Raw genomic sequence first — 17,057 nt, forward strand, 5'->3', positions numbered from 1 at the left:
GAGTGATTAAGAGTTATAGAGGTGGTCTTTCTGAGGGCATGGATTCATATAGAATACCAGGAGATAATTCAGTTAAAAATAATACATGAACAAGGTCTATAACGTGAAAGAAGGCAATGTAGATGTCCTGGCAGGCAAAGAGAAGCCTGATGTTTTAGAGCTTCAAAAAGAAGAATATGCCAGGATTCCTCTAGTACTATTTTAGGAGCAGTTCTCCTAGCAATAGGGTCTAATTCTTCAGACAGAAATATTCCTAAGGAAAGGCAGTTTATTAGCCATCGCTGGAATCACCCTCCAAGTTGGCCAGGTTCTTGGGCTTTGGGTCAAAACTTTTCCCTAACACCTCCTTTCTTTGTCCTGAAGGGAGATGCCTATTGGTCAGGAGCCTGGGTTCAAATGGCCACTTTAGTTTTTTGCCTTAGGATATGTATCCCACTTGAAGTTAATAAGTTGGCACTCTAGTTTCTAAATCAACTCTGGCCATACTCATTTGTTTGTTATTTTTATTATGATTATTCCTTCCCCACCTTCTAGAAGAATCATATGAACTAAGTGTCCCCAAAAGTCCATACATGGGCAGTTCTGTTCGAGGTATGCCTGGTATTCATGAGCATGTGGGAGGGCTGTAGTCCTTGGTTCCCTTCCCCCGGCCACCTGCACCTCTTAATTAGGGTAGCAGCAATAAGATTCCAGGGTTCCTGGCCTAGACCCAAACTGGCAGTCACCATTCCCTGAGCACTGACTTGAATTCTCAGTTTTAGTACCAGGTTTGTATACAGTTGAACGTAAATAATTTTTGTCAAGACATCTTAATTGTTTGTATTTTTAAATTCTGGTCCCAAAAGGCAGCGTTGAGAGAAAGAGATTAAATGGGTATAATATATAGCCCATAATTTTAAGATATGGCCTCTGTTTCTAAAAGTTCTGTATGTCTTATTTACCACTGTGTCACTAGGACCTAATAGAGCTGACAACACATAGCAGGCACTCCAGAACTATCTGTTAATTATTAATTAACTATTAACTAATTGATCACCCAGTCACTAATCAATCTAGGAGATATATATATATCTATATAGACATATATCAAGTAATTCAAGTCCGTAATTGATAAATAGAAAATGCACAGGTCTGACAGCAGGTTCTATAGGTGGTCCGAGAATGGTTACTGACTGAAGGCTGAGATTTCAAGGACGGCATTGAGGTGCGCCCGGAGCTGGTGCCAAACGACAGCTAAGTGTAAAGGGGAGAGGCCCATGACTGAGGTCACAGGCAGAAGGTATGCCCCTTGACAAGAGTGGGGGCGGGGTTTGCATTGATAATCTAGAAGAGGCAAGAAGAGGGGCCTCTTCTAGATCTTGGTAAGATTGTAGATCTTGGTAAGATGCTAAGCCAAGTTTTGACTTCATCCTTTTGGTAGTAAGATGATATTGACGATTTCCAAGCAAGGGAATTCATGATGAGAGCAAGAGATCGGGGCCAAATACATTTTTTTTTTTTTTTAATTTTTCGTATCAGAAGAGGTAATTGTTGTAGACATGAGAAAAAATGAGATTTTTTTTTTTTTTTTTAAAAACCCACTAAGAAAAAAAATGACCCCTCCCTCCTTGGTGACCTTCACTGGGCAGGATTTTTATGACAGCACCTGCTCCACTTCACTGCACTTATGTGAGCACCTGTGTCTGCAGCAAAAGGCAAGACCCTTTTAAGGGAAGAGGAGCCAACAGTGTCTTCTACAGTGTCCCCGTATTCCCAAGACTGAGAAAAGCTTCGCTGTGGGAAAGGTGCTTCATAAAAGTTTGTCCCATCAGTAAACAAGCATTTAGTTCAGAAAGCAACTCCACCAACACTTGATCTCCTTTAATTCTTATATCTGCCCTGTGAATTCTCTAAGAGAGAGATCAGGCTGGGGCACTGGGAGATGTCCTCACTGAGGAAAAAGAACAGGAGGAAAAATCTAAGAGGCCAGAGAAGTAAGACAACAGACCAGCCATCAGTGGCAAGAGCTACCAGAGATAAAGACAGAACCCAGGGGGCTCAGGGGATGCCGGGGAGGACTGCAAAAGGGTCCAGCTGCTCAGGGGTCACAGACACCACCTCTCAGAAGAGGTCAGGGGCTGAAGTCAAAATGTTCAGGGACCAAGAAGTGAGGTCATGAAAGAAGTGGGGGTGGTGGGGCTGCATCATACATTAATCATTTGGAGAAATCTGACAGTAAAAGAAAAGACAGGCGTGAAGCTAGAGGAAGCTAGAGTCATCAGAGGTAAAACCGGGATGTGTGTATAGACACAGGAGGGCGGGGAGCAACATGAGGACAGTACGAGGGTGCGTGCGGTGGCACAGGTGAAAGCTCGGAAGGAGGGGACGTGGTGCGGTGGCACAGGCGTCTCAGACGCACCCTCTCTATGATGTAAAGGGAGCACACGTCCAGCAGAGCTTGATGAGCGCTCAGATGCTTCTATGCTGCCGTTAGTTTGCATGTTCCAAACAGCCATCATTCCCTGTGTATTTAGCAGACTCCGCTATCTCTTTGAAAATGTTTTCTTTTCTTTTCTTTTTTTGATCTTAAAAATATCTGCCCCCCAAGAGAAATCACTGCTTCTCAGATGACATTCTGCTAGGCCAAAGCTACAAAACCTCACCCAAAATAGATCAAATATTTTAAATGTTTTCTTATTTGCACCCTTCACAAGTATGTCTGCAATGCAAAGCCAATTATGAGATTGGCTTTTTTTCCCCCCCTGAAATGAGAGAAGGATATGCTTTCTGGTTGGGAAGGACACCAGGTCTCACCACACGGTCTTGGTTGGATTAGACAGCCTTCGTTAAGCATGAGACGGGAAAAGGAAACACACACAGCTGGGTAAACACATGTGGTGCAAAGGGGTCTCTCTTAGCACTTGCCATTTGAGAGTCCATCTTGTGCACATGTCTGAGCTTCTCCTTTAGACCAGCAGTTCTTTAAAGGTAGGTGTGGTGTTTTTACAAGATAATAAAAGGCCTAGAGCCTAACACTAAGCCTTGTAGGTAATACATGTTAAGAGGTCGGTTGCATGAATGAATGAATGAATGAATGAATGCAACTGTCTGAGAGAAATCTGGCTATGGCTCTGAGTGACTCAGATACCCATCAGAGACCAAGAGGGATTTCTCATGGATGGAAACATTTTACTTTCCCTGAGGGTAGAGCAAATCCAGTAGAAATGAATGTGGGAAGAGTGAAAATCATGGAGACATCCACTTATCCTCCCTAGATCAAGAAATAGGGAGACAGAGATTTCTGATAGGGAGACTAAAGGAATTGGCCACTCAGTGAGAGTGGGAAAAGGTAACATTTGTCTCATAAGCTCCTTCATACTGGGGCTTCTTGGATTACGCCCTCTTTCCATCTCAGGTCATCACCCTTATCCCAGACAACCAAAGCCCTTCTTCCACTTGATGTTCTGAGAGACCAGCCTGTCTTTAATCCTTCTGTGCCCATCAAAGTAGATCAGAGCTGGCCCTCACTTTATCTGTACCCTATTCCTAAAACAGTTGGCATTAAGGCACTAAGTTAGACTATGGCTTAAGGTGTTAGCCTTAAAGAGTAACTGTTGATCCTATCATGTCAGACCCTTAATACAAAGGTGTGATTAAGTTGAGGACTTCGTATTCAGGGCAGGTCCTCTCTCCCTGCTAGTCTGGTTGGTCCTGAGTGAGCTCTACTGATGCCCTGAGAACAAAGAAGGGCAGTGACCTTTCCCTGTATCACATAGGTGACCAGATACTAGTGCCTTGGGGAGAGAAATCTCATTTGTATAGCAGTTTCTTAAAAGGAAAAAAAAAAAAGTCTAAGGATAATGTACAATCTGTATATATACTCTGCAGAATTAACAAATGTAATTGTTTTGTCATCATTACTTGAGGTCTTCGTTTATACATTTCAGATAAATTTCAAGTTTCTTGATTTTGTGACTAGCATCATTCTTTCTACCTTGTTACGGGTAACCACTATGTTGAATTTGGAGTGGTTCTAGCCTACTGTTGCCTGGAGCCGTAAATAATTCATATGAATGGAATCATTCCAGCTGCAACTTGCTTTTTTTTTTTTTTTTTCCCCACATAATATGTTTTTGAGACCCAGGTGCATCTAATTCATTCATTTCAGCTACTATATAGTATTCCATCCTATACCATAGTTTATGTAGCGTTTCCCCTGCTGATTGCTGTAGGAATTTTGTGATATTGCTGTGACAGATAATACTCTGACGAGCTGCCCTTTACGTGCCTCCTTGCTAAAGAACATGAGTTTCCTAAGAGGATATACCTAAAAGTGGGATTGCTGGACAAAGAAGGCATATACTAAATATCACTGCCAAGTAACTCTACAAAGTGTCCCAATTTACTTTCTTATCGAAAACGCATAGGATTCTGCACATTACCAACATCATTTAGTTTTACAAGATTAAATGTTTTTTTCTTTACCAATTTGTTGGCTGTGAGCTGGTGTCAGTGTTTTCACTTTCATTTTCCTGATTACTCATAAGGTTGAGCATCATTTCAAGGACTTTGGCCTTTGCGTTTTCTCTTCTGTGGATGTTACATCCTATTCCCATTTTGTAATAGTGTTGCCCCTCTCGCTCTCTACCTCAATTGATTTTTAGGCAGTCTTGGATATTCTAGATTCTAATCCTTTATACATTGCACATTTTCTCTTGGCTCGTCTTTTCACATTGTGTATGGTGACTCTTATTTAACAGAAGTTTTTCTGTCTTAACCAAACTTTCTTGAGTTTAACTAAATTTCTTTAGTTTACTTCTTAATATATACAAATATTAGTTAGCTTTTTCTTGGTAAAAAATGCTACAAAACCTCAGTGGCTTACAACAACAAACATTATTTCTTATGCCTTTTGCATAAGGCCTGGGTCAGTAGCAACTCTGATGGTCCTGGCTGGGCTCACTGGGAACTCAAGCTGAAAAGTGGACACGATCTGGGGTATATTGTTTTCCTGTGCTTCTGTAACAAATTACCACAAACTGGGTGGCTTAAAACAACAGAAATGTATTCTGCCACAGTTCTGGAGGCCAGGAGTCCAAAATCAATGTGTTGACAGGGTTGTTGGCTTTTTCTGGAGGCTCCGAGGGATAATCTGTTCTATGCCTCTCTCCTAGTTTCTAGTGGTGACTGGCAAACCTTAACATTCCTTGGTTTGTGGATATATTGCCCCCATCTCTTCCTCTGTCTTCACATCTCCATGTCCTGTGTGTCTCCAATCTCCATGTCCTGTGTGTCTCAAATCTCTCTCTGCCTTTTTCTTATAAAGACACTTGCCATTGGATTTAGGGCCCAGCTAGATAAGCCAGTATGATCTCATCTTGAGATTCTTAACTGAATTACATCTTCAAAGACCCCCATTTCCAAATAAGGTCACATTTGCAGGTTCTCGATGAATGTGTATGTTCAGGGGGTGGGATGAGCCATTCAACCCACTCTGTGGTGCTTGTTGTCATGGCAAAGGGCAGACGCTCAGGGGTAAGAACAAAATGTAATGCTCTTAAACCTTCCACCCTGAACAAGCACACCATCACCTCAAAGCATTCAAAGCAAATCACAGGCCAAGAAGTCCTTCTGAGAGCCCTACAAAGACACATGGCAAAGACTGAGTGTTTAATCCCATTAAAAGAGTAACTGATTAGTTGGCTACAATTATCCAATCTATCACAAATTACCCTACTTTTAAAGTCCAATAATGCTCTGTGGCTTTTAACAAAAAGCAGTAACCATCCTCCCTACCCATTCTCATACCTGACCACCCACCAGGCAGTAGCTATCATCTTTTTCACAGTCTCCTTTTTTGGGCTTTAAATGTTGGGGTGTCATTTTGTGTAGCCTTCTCTTCACTGTTTGCTTTCTTCCAGGTAACTTAGTCCTAGTTTAAAACACTATCTAGAAATAGATGACTCTCAAGCCTCATCTCTCCCTAAAACATCAGGTTTGTATATCACACTACCCATCTGCACCTCCACTTGAATGCCTTTGGTCATCTCAATACGCCTAAATTATGTCTAATGTGATTCCCACACCTCCTTGCAAATCGACACTTCCCTCAGTGGTCCCTGCTTATTAAATTACACCACTGACTCAGCTCTTCAGCCCATAAAAGGAGATATCTCTGATTCCTCTCTGTTTCTTATATTCCTCATCCAAACCAGCAATGAGTCCTGCTGTGTCCAAAATTCAATACTTTCTCAGTCCCCTGACCACAACTGCCCTAGTCCTGGCCAACACCTCCTGCCTGTAAGGAGGCAATAATTTCCCTGCTTCTACACTGGTAAGCTCCCAGCTCTTTCTACAGGACGACGACCAGAGTGATTTTTTTCTCTCCCCACTCAACACCTCCCAGTGACTTTCCATCTTATTTAAAATAAAACTCGAAGTCTTTACCATGATGATAAGTCTCTAGATGATCCTATCTGCCGTTGGTGATCACTCCTCCCCAATTACTCTGCAATCTTTCTTGTTCTTTAATATGCACCTGCTATATTCTTGCTGTCAGGAATGTTATTGCTTTGTATGGTCCCAGTGCTTGCCCCTTCATTTTATTCATCTCCATGGAAAACTTCTTCATAGAGGACTTCCCTGATTTTCTCTATTCCATTACAATTTCTTTATAGCATTTCCCACTGCCTGACATTAATACATTTATTAGTTAGTGTATTTATCTGTCTCCCTCCATCAAAATGTATTTGGCTTGCAACGCCTAGAACAGGCCCTGGCATGTGGTAGACACTCAATAAATATTTTTTCAGTGAATGAATGAACTATTTTTTGTGGGGGATCGGGGGAGGGTGGTATTTGTTTTCATATCCTTAAATAAATTGCTAACTCTACTATTTATTAAAATTTCAGTACTGGATATTAACTATTGATTTCCTGCTAAACAAAATGAGGGTTTAGCTGTCTTATCCACCATCATCCTACAAACATGTTCTTGCTTGTTATCCTTGGAATCTAATTACATCATTGTTTTGGTGAAATCAAAATATAGTATTTACATTATTATGACTGTGTAAATTTTTCTCACAGTTGAACTATATGGTATACAATGATCCCTTTTCCTTTCTCATATAAACATTTTGTTTTTCCTGAAATTATAATGACCTCAATCTTACATTTACTCATTTCCGTGTACCTATCACAGATGCTTTCCCCAAGAAAAAATCAGGTAATCTGTCTACCTGATTTTCCTGAACACGTCCTCTCTGGATCCCTCTGCTTCAGTCTTTACTTGTTGCTCTCTTGACCAGCTGTTATCCTGGAATTTTCTTTCACTGTCATCATGGGACTACCCTTCACTTCTGTCATAGTTTTGTACTCTCTATTTTCTGATCCTTATCTTCTGTCTCGGTTTCTGGTTTCAACCCCAACTCCTCCCCCACCTTTGGATGGAACATAAAACCCAAGAACTTGATAACTTCAGAATTAAATATGTTTTCATTCATTGTACTAGATGCCCAGTGGGCCCTTTGAATCTGGAAACTTGTGTCCTTTAGGTGTGGGAAATTTTAATGTTTTATTTCTTTGATAATTTCTTTCCCACAATTTTCTCTTTCCTCTTTTTCTGGAACACTCAGATGTTGGGTTTTTTATTGATTCTTTAATGTTATTTTCTTTTTTCCATCCTTTTTCTTCTAATTATCTGGCAGGTTTTTTTTTTAAACTTTATCTTAACATTTCTTGAATTGAATTTTTATAACTTTCTGCCACAGTATTCTTCATTTACAAGAGCTTTTTCCTCTTCTCTGAAAGTGCCTTCTTAAAGCATCTTTCTCCTTAGGTGGCAACAGTATCGACTCTTATCTCTCTGTGAATAGTAATTATAATTTTCTTGAACTGTTCTTCTGTTTCTCACCTTGCCTCTTTTTCCTCTGAATTCCTTTTTCTGTTGTTCGAGTCTCTCAGATCCTCTCCTTAACTTGATGTTCATATTTTTAAGTGTGAGGTGCTAAACAGCGGATTGGGAGTTCCTGTGCACAAGTTCACTAAAGGGCCTTGGGCAATGAGCCAGAAATTTCAGGGGTCCCTCAGTGTCTATGTCTTTAGTTCTTTTTTCCGTGGGCATGCCACTTTCCCTACAGTGAAATCCTCCAATTTCCTTTCTGCTGAGTACAAACCTGACTGTTGGTGTCCTGGTAACCTGCAGAGTGAGGAGACCGGGGGTTTTCCAGTGTTCACTGAGTATACTTACATTTCAATTTTGTTTTCAGTATGAAGCCTCTTCCCTGTCCACTGTTTCGCCATTCTGAGGGCAGCACTTGCCTTCAGAGAATAAACTTGGAACTTCTGTCTGATTGAAAGAGGGGTGTTCACCTACGTGTGTTGGGGGTTCCTAGATCTGGGCTTTTAACTATTCCTTAGATTTTCTAAAAAAATTTTTTTCTAATGTTTATTTTTGAGAGAGAGAGGGAGTATGAGTGGGAGAGGGGCAGAGAGAAAGGGAGAGGGAGACACAGCAGCTGAAGCAGGCTCTATGCTCTGAGCTGAGCGGTCAGTCTGCGCAGAGCCCGGTGCGTGGCTCGAACCCATGAACCATATCATGACCTCAGCCAAAGTCTGACACTTAACCAGCTGAGCCACCCAAGTACCCTCCTTACTCAGATTTCCAATCAAACCTGTTTTCTGCTCCATCCCTCACCTCAGATTCCTGGGGCTTCCAAATCCTATTTTTCCTGGTTTTGAGGCTTGAATTGGCTTTTTTCTCATCCACCGGCCCTTCTACTCCACAGGGCCAGAGTTCAGTTTCTTAGTTCTGTTAAGTCAATTACCAGCCATGTGTCCATTTTCCATATTCCAAAATTTGGCTGACATCTAAACTCTGTGTTGACTCCCTTCCAGTATTCTTTGCCTTGTAGGATTTACTGATGATTTTTTATTTCTGTGCTATCATTTTGGTGAGGTTTGGGAAGGAGCAGAAATAAATGCATATTGTGCATTTACTCTATTAAATCTAGCCAGCTCCTCAAAGTTTTCAGTGTTTCCATCTGAACTTCTGTTTTTTATGTTGAAGAATCCTTCCATACTCCATTATATAATTATTCACCTACAGTTTTTCCTAATCGTCTTAAAGTTGTTTTTTTTCCCCATGTAATCTAGTTTCTTTTAGTATGGGGTGGGAATTTTGAATCTAACTTTATTGATTCTACATAATCAATGGTAACCTTACCATTAATAGAATAGCCCACCCTTTTCTTCCTCATTGGTTGTGTCTTTGCTATTATTTTAGAAGTTTCCATATATGCTTGGGGCTGTTTCTAGGTTTTCCACTTTATTCTAATAATCTATTTGTCTATTCCCAGGGCAATAATACTCATCTTAACTAGAATTGCTCTATAAAAATCTCAGTCCTTATTTTTAGATCTTTACTTTTCCATCTGAATTTTAGGATTGTTTTGTTAAGTTCTACAAAATATATCATTTAGGGATTTTATTTGGAATAATAAATGCTACATAGGTTAATTCAAGGAAAATTTACATCCTTATAATTTTGAGGTCTGTCATTTGTAAAAGTGATATATTTCACCATTTATACGGGCCTTTTATTTCCTTAAATCCAGCTCTTCAATTTTCTTGCACTATTTTGTTACGTTTATTCCCAAGTAATGCACACTTTTGTTATTAATATGAATCATCTATTTTCCATTATATTTTAAAATTAGAGACAGCTGGTTACAGGAACTCTGGAGTTTTGCATACTGAACTTGCTTCCAATAATTTTGCTAAACTCTTTTATTAATTCTAATATATTTGTTGATTCACTTGAACTTTTTACCCACACGATCCTATCATAGCAAATAAAGACATTTGTTTTCTTCCTAATTCCTATAGTTCTTCTTTCTTTTTTTCTTTGTCTTTGTCTTAGTTAGGACCTCCACCCCATTTTTTAATTGTAGAGAGATGATAGTCACCCTTGCCTTTTCATTGATTATAGTGAGAATACTTTACCATTTCGTCATTAAGCATAGTATTCGCTGTAGCATTCTGGTAAAGGTCTCATTACATGTTTAGAAAGATTCTGTTGCTGGTTTTTCAAGAACTTTTGTTTTTTCTGTGTAAGATTGCTAATTTTACCAAGTATTATTTTTTTATCTGTTGAGATGATCTTTCTCTTTTCTTTCGTCAACTTTTTTTTTTTTTTTTTTTAACTTTTTAACTGCTTACATTGTATCATACTAATTTACTACTGAATCACTAGATTTTCAGATTCGGACTGTCTCCACATTGGCCTTACCTTGTTTTTACACTGTTGGATTCAGGGTGCTAATTGTTTTCATCTAGGCTCAGAAATATACTTAGGATAGTTTTCCTCTTTTTGTGCTATCTTTGTTGTCCAGTTTTGGCATCAACATTTTACCAGTCTGATTTTATTGTTTTCTAAACTTGAGTTTCTGGAAATACTTCATTTGAGTAAAAGAAGATGTGTGTGTGTGTGTGTGTGGTGGGGGGGGGGGGGGGCGGTATTTTGCTGCCTTTTAAAATGTTCAAAATATCTGTTTTATTCAATTACGTAAATATTTTGAACTGGCAAATGTATTTTTTTATGGAACTAAGTGAAGCGATTTTAAGTTTGAATGAAAAAGGTGTGGCCTGCTTTTACTTTTCCCAAACTGACTTTCAAGTGAAATGTAATTGCTCACTACTTATATACATGATTCCAAATACTCAGTTGGAACTGAAAAAATACAATGAACCATCCAGATGTTTCCAAATGTCTCTTTAGATTTGTTATGGTTTGATTAGGTAGATATAGCCTATGCTAGACAAGCTGCTCTTTATCTGGGATGGTCTGAGTGGGAATTATATTCCACAAAAATTTTCTGTATAAGTCCTGTGTATTTTTAGTGTTGTTTACAAATGACTTCTGGAAAAAGTAAATACTATGAAAGTGAAGTTTCCCATGGTAGAGATTGGCAACATCTATCTTTTTCTTTCTTTTTTCTAATGAAATTTGTTAAATTGTCCTTCCAACCATGTGGTTCTTGCACAGTGTCTACTTTCAAATACACAAAAAAGGCTGAATGATTGGTCATCCACTATGCCCTGAAAATGAGGTATTCAGAATTTATCTAGGGAAACATACTTCTCTTTTCTAAAGACAGAACCCAAAAATATTTAGCCATTTATCTTCTAAAAACCATGCAAAACGCATGTCCTTTCCATGTTTCCTGCTGATAATATTTTCCCCATTTGTAGTGCAACTTTTCTTTCCTCTGGAAAGCTGGTACTTATTTTATTCATAGATTGCAAATTATGCCCTGATGCTGTTTAACCAAAAGGCATTACTCACACAAGCGGGAAGAATGCGGCTTAGGATTGAATCAGCAGTGGCCATGGAAAACAGTGCATTAAAACAGGCCTCACTGAGTCACAGACCATATGGCCTGGAGAGCATGGGCCTCAAACATCTCTGGACACAGGTCATGTCTTCACACAGGCATCACCAACTGAGTTGTTTTCAGAGGTCATTGATGCCTGTGCCACGACATCTCCAAGCTCAGCAGTTTACCTGACTATGAACTGTTATTCTGTCTTTACAGGTTTGTCCACATACGGGACATCCCCAGTAGTGAAACTGGTTATGTTCCCAAAGTTTATTTCCAAATTATTCACTTGGGATCAGAAAACATTTTACCATAGGAACAAGTTTATAAACGGTGGTGCTCCACAAATGCCTGGTTGAGCCATAGTGTCCTTGAAATGCTGCATTGACTGTACTGTTCCCACCAGCCATTATTTATTCTGTTTCCCTGGGAAAGTGCATTCCGAGTTCTAACTTGGGATGCTTGAAGCTCACCTCTCCCTCTGCCTGGCAGCCTGCTCTGTAGCTTTTTCAGGCTGTGCTGCAGTAGCAGTTGGGAAGATGGGACAGGCAGCCTTCCCAGGGAAGAGATGAGCGTAGGCTTGATATTGATGCCTGTGGGTGACTGGCTAATGCTGGAGGACTGAAGAAGGAAACCATCCAGGTGGATCAGTTACTTCCCAAGTCTTCAGTATAAGGCGCAAAGGGCAGGCACTTGTTCCTAAGTAGAGATTATTTTCAGGTCAGATCTTCATAAATAGGCTTATATGGTAAAACCTAAGGTTTTTGGAGACCAAGCTTGTGGACTTGTAGTCAGCCAGGGAAAATATGTTAAGTCTTCTTGGTCAGTGATGAGACAGTTTCTAAACACACAGCGATAAGGAGACAGAAATCTAGCACCGAGCTCCTGGCCTGACAAGTAGTAAGTGCTCCTAATTTTTTGTTATTGTGACTACTGAATTAAGTACTGATTGATGAATTGAGTGAATTCTTTATTGAAAAGTACAAAACCACAGGTTGTGTGCACACGTGGGCCAGTTAACTTCATCCTGCTTCAGCATTGCCTAATTCTGACCCTCTCATAGCCCACGTCCTACCAAGAAGACTTGGTTGGAGTACTTTCAAGAAGTCGCTAAAACAGCAGTCTCATCTCAGTGGGCATACGCATTGTCTCTAGCAGTCGCAGAGGAAGTGCTGGGTCTCTTCACGCCCTCTCTGTTGTGCAGAGTTGCCAGTAATGTCTCCCTGTTGCCAAATCTGAGGAGACAAAGGGGAGGTGGAGAGGGGGGTGATATGGAAAACTAGTGAGCATCGCCAAGGCTGTAGGACCCTGCCTAGCTGAGTTTCTGGCACTACACTTATTCTGGAAAACATTACCTACTAAAAAAGACCTAAGTTTTTTTTTTGTCAGTTGTTTTTATAACACATGTAGACATATTTTTAGGGGGCTGTGCCTCGTTCAGGTTAGAATGTAGTCTGTACATACAGACCTGGGTCCTGGCCATTGCAGACTTTAAAATTGTAGAACAATTTAATTTCATTTTGTATACATGGCTACTTTTAAGAGAAATATGCTATTAAGCCTCCCTCAATTTAAAAGCCTTCCCCACCCCCACCCCACTAAACATATGGACTGTTAACTTCTTGTTTCATAGACTGCTTTCTTTTTAAAGTTGCGTTTGTGTTCTACAAGACAGCCTCTTTCTCCAAGATTAACATTTCTTATGATTGTTCCTGACAATGGATTCACTTCCAGAGGCCCTGCTAAGGATAACCAAAAAAGGGCATGTAGCTGGCTGGTTTTGGCAGCCTGCGCGCAGTTTCAGAGCTTTTTAGGTCTCGGTTTTTCTGATGAGTGATTTCCTGAGCATGCCTAGGGAATGACAGGCATCTCCACAGGCAGGCTGCATCCACCTCGGCCGGGGTGTCGTCATTGGCTGCCTATTAGAAAAACTACAGGACAATGCATACCACCGACTGCCGACTGTAAACATAGGGGATATGTGTTCACTTAGCATGGACTTCTGGGAGGGGCTAAGGAAGGGCGGTCTGGAGTTTTATTGAATAGAGCAGTGTGTATTAGGCTGCCTGCCTGCCTGCCCTCTTGCTGTGCTCCTGCTAGAGAAATCAGTCCTTCCTTTCCGACTTAGTCCCCAGGAAGAAGTTGCAGCCTGCGAGGTAAGCCACGGAGGGCTTTCTTTTAATCTCTTCCAGAGAGTCTGGGGGCTTTCTCCGGGTTTCAGTCAACATTCCTGCCTAAGGTAGCTGGAGATGCAAGATTGTGAAAGCCAATAAACCATGCAAATTCTCAGAGCCAGACTGGGCTTTGCCGCCCTGCAGATGTTCCCGGAAGACAAACAGGATGAGATTTCAAGTTCTGTTCTTGGAGTTGGGACAGGACGGAGACTTATGCTCGGGGACCACCGGCAACCTTGAGAAGGAAAGCCTTTTGTTTAGGAGTGCAGTGGGGATTCTACCTGATAGCCACAGGGCCAGGGTCAGCAGGCGTGCCGTGCCAGTCTGCCCACACCGGTGGTCTCGCCTGCATCTTTTATTACCAGAGATTTAAAGAGGTTTTGCTTTAGAAACAACAACTTTTTAGGCTAATGAGAAGCCAAAAAGTAAAGGTTCTTAACCAAAGGCATTTACATATTATTCTGCTACCTGTATTTAATTAAGACCGGACTTCTCGAGCTGCAAGGAAATAAGGTCAGAGTTCGTGGCAAGAGCATTTAGCACCAGTTGGGTTAATGTAACTGATCTGATATTTGCCAAGACAGGAAGATGCCTACCAAGGTCTGTTTCCTATAAAACCTAATAATGAGAGAATGCGTGTGCTGGTGGGTGTGTTTTTAGAAATCACATTTAACATCCTACCAAACCATTTCTTAACAAATCTTATTTTTCTGTTTTAAAGTGTGCCCCTGACTAGAGAATTTGAAAAGATGCAGTTTACAAGTGCGTTCCAGAAAGGGAGAAGCAGGCTTTCATTTCAAGATAGTCAGACATATTTGGGCATCTTAGACAGTAGTACAAGGCAGCCAGTTGGTAGTAGTCTGGAATTCCTTTTAGAAAGAGCTGATTGTAAAGGGTGGGGGAATTTTCGTGCTATGGTAATACATGGTCAAAAAAAGTGGATGAGAACAAAGTACTTGGTATTCATAGATCCCTTCTGTTAACAGGGCTATGCAGATGGACTTGTAAACTGGAATAGTAAAATCTTTCTCATGTGTTTGGCAAAACCAGGCATGTGTGGCTAGAGCTTGGGGGAGGACTAGGCAGTATGTGGCAAGAAGGGCAAGTCTGATAATTTTTAAATAAAGCTGGATATTAAAGGTTTCTAACTCCAAACAACTGACTCAGTTTGCTTTTATTCTGTCAAGTGAGGTGGCTTTGTGTTGAGATTCATTAATCTTTTCTCTTTGTATTTAGAAGTTTGGGGATAATTTTCTTGAGAATGCCTCTCTCCTCCTAGAAGTGATATATGAGAACAGAGTTCCCTGTGAATTTTCCTGGAACAGTTCTGAGTAAGTGTGGGAGAAAGGGCTGCAAGTGAAAGCTATAGTTTGATTATTGTCCTTCCCTCAAAGAGCTCAAGTTCCAAACTATTTTCACAGCGTTTTTAATGTCAATCAAAATATGGAGAGCAATTTCTTTTTCAACTGTTCTCTAAACCATGTAGGGAATGCAGTTTGGAAGGAAATCTATAATCTTGGGATTTGAGGATAAATTCCATTTTGAAACCAACATTTCCAAATCCCTGAAAGTTCAAACTTTGCTGCCACCACTCTCTCCTCTCTGCCTTGTGTGCTCCCCATCCCCCAACAACCACAAGAAGGCATTTTTTTTTAAATAAGTGTTCTACTTTCTATAGTGATGTGATGGAGCAAGGGGATTTGATATTTTACTTTGTATTGAACTTTAGGCGGCTCTTCATGCTACTTTCCTCCAATTGAATATTAGCTAGAATACATCTCCCCAGATGGGGAGGTCAACAGAGCACAATGGAAGTGCAGTGCAAAAAAAATCATTTTAATAAAGAGAAATACAATGGCAGAGGTCTGGAACAGAAAGTCACGAATAAAAAATTGATCTCAGTACAAGGAATGTGCAAGGACTGATCCATAGATAACATGCTGGGTTGTTTCCATTGTTCAAAGCCAATGGAATAAATAGAATAAGTTAAATAATTCAGATTGAAAAATTTCTTTAAATAAATACACAATTCTTGCATTAAGGAGAAGAACCAGGTTTAAACTGAGCATGAAGGATTGAAATGAGATACATTAGAGCATGTCCTGATGGTGAGGCTATGAACAATTCTGATTGGCTTTTGTGACTAGCCTGAGGATTTCTTGCTCTGTGGTAGATAGTGTAGGCTGGTCCTGAGTCCAGCATGGGTAGTCTCTAGTCTGATAAGCCTAAAATGCACCTCAATCGGCCTTTTCTTTTGTTTTTTAAGTTCATTTATTTGAGAGAGAAAGAGAGAGCACGAGCAGGGAAGGGGCAGAGAGAGAGAATCCCAAGCAGTCTCTGTGCTGTCAGCACAGGGCCTGACATGGGCCTCGATTGCCGGAGCCATAAGATCGTGACCTGAGCCAAAAGCAAGAGGCAGACACTTAACTGACTGAGCCACCCAGGGGTCCTTCAGTAGGCCTTTTCTTAAAAACACATACAATTGTCATGGAGACAACCTCATGATATCTTCCTGATACCATAAGTAGCATGGCTGCTCCTCAGTGATTCTTTAGCAAGACAGAAAAGTGACGTAGAGGCAGGCATTTAAAGGAATTAGCTCAATCCCCATCTGCCTGCAGTCTATCACACGTTGGAAATGTGGTGGGGTGAGGCCATGGTGGGGGGACGGGAAAATGCTGACCAAGTGGTATGCAAATAGCATGGTAGGCCTGAGGCGGAGGTTAGATGTTGCCAAAGAATTTTCTGACTTTAAAAGAGGTATCTGGGTAAATTTTCTCAGAGCCTAAAAATAGAACTATTAGATACTTACCGAAAGGCCTTCATCTATGAAGCTAATCCAAGTTTGTCTTTAGAGAGATGCCCATAAGTTCTGAGTCCTTGGGTAATTTAAGAAGATACTTGCAACTCAGGCTTAACTTGGAAGCACTACCTTGAGAGCTCAGTCCTAGCACTAGTTCCCCCCTCTCAGATAGCCCAGACCTTTGAGGAAGCCATCAACACTTGACCTCGTGTGTGGAATGGGCATTCTGATGCTTCTCCTACCTCCTATAGTAGTGAAGATGTCCAAATGAGATGAGGCTGTTTACCCCTCTTTTCTGTAGGCCGTCTGCTTCAAACTGTGTGCAATCTGAGGCCTCTAGACATTATGTTCATGTTGACTGGTACCCTCCACTTCTTACCTAGTATCCCTGATTATCTGTTCCTTCCTCAGTACCTTGACTAGTACCTTCTGAATTCTAATTATTTCTAGAACACTGAGCCCAGAGTCCAGGAAATACCGGTGCACTCCAGTGTAGTCTAAATTTTGGCCTTGGTGATCAGTGACCAGGAGAACACAAGTATCAGGAGGCAGAATGAGATGGGTCGTCAGTGATGCGAGGCCCCGTCCAGGAACCGAGAAACCTGAAGATCTACTTGAGTAGAAGACCAGTGACAAGGTGCTGACAACAGAAAGGCCTTAGTAAATGAGGCAGTTTCTCTGCCTCCAGCCAAAGGCATGGAACTAATCCCAGCATGTCAA

The 17,057-nt window shown here is 40.9% G+C and overlaps 1 protein-coding gene across 6 annotated transcripts in view; it reads left to right on the forward strand.

Annotated features, from left to right (window-relative positions):
• The first annotated feature begins 13,191 nt into the window (after nt 1–13,191).
• CALD1 (caldesmon 1) overlaps nt 13,192–17,057 on the forward strand; it is a 187,032-nt gene continuing 183,166 nt past the window's right edge. For 2 of the 6 annotated variants that reach the window (XM_042925249.1, XM_042925275.1), the window contains exon 1: nt 13,193–13,516. The gene's annotated coding sequence lies outside the window, so the exon portion shown is untranslated. Of the gene's footprint in view, nt 13,517–14,770; nt 14,866–17,057 lie in introns of all 6 variants that reach the window. The other 4 variants (XM_042925286.1, XM_042925294.1, XM_042925260.1 and 1 more) reach the window with 3 other exon arrangements.

This window comes from Panthera leo, chromosome A2, assembly GCF_018350215.1.
Source record: "Panthera leo isolate Ple1 chromosome A2, P.leo_Ple1_pat1.1, whole genome shotgun sequence".
Lineage (NCBI taxonomy): Eukaryota > Metazoa > Chordata > Mammalia > Carnivora > Felidae > Panthera > Panthera leo.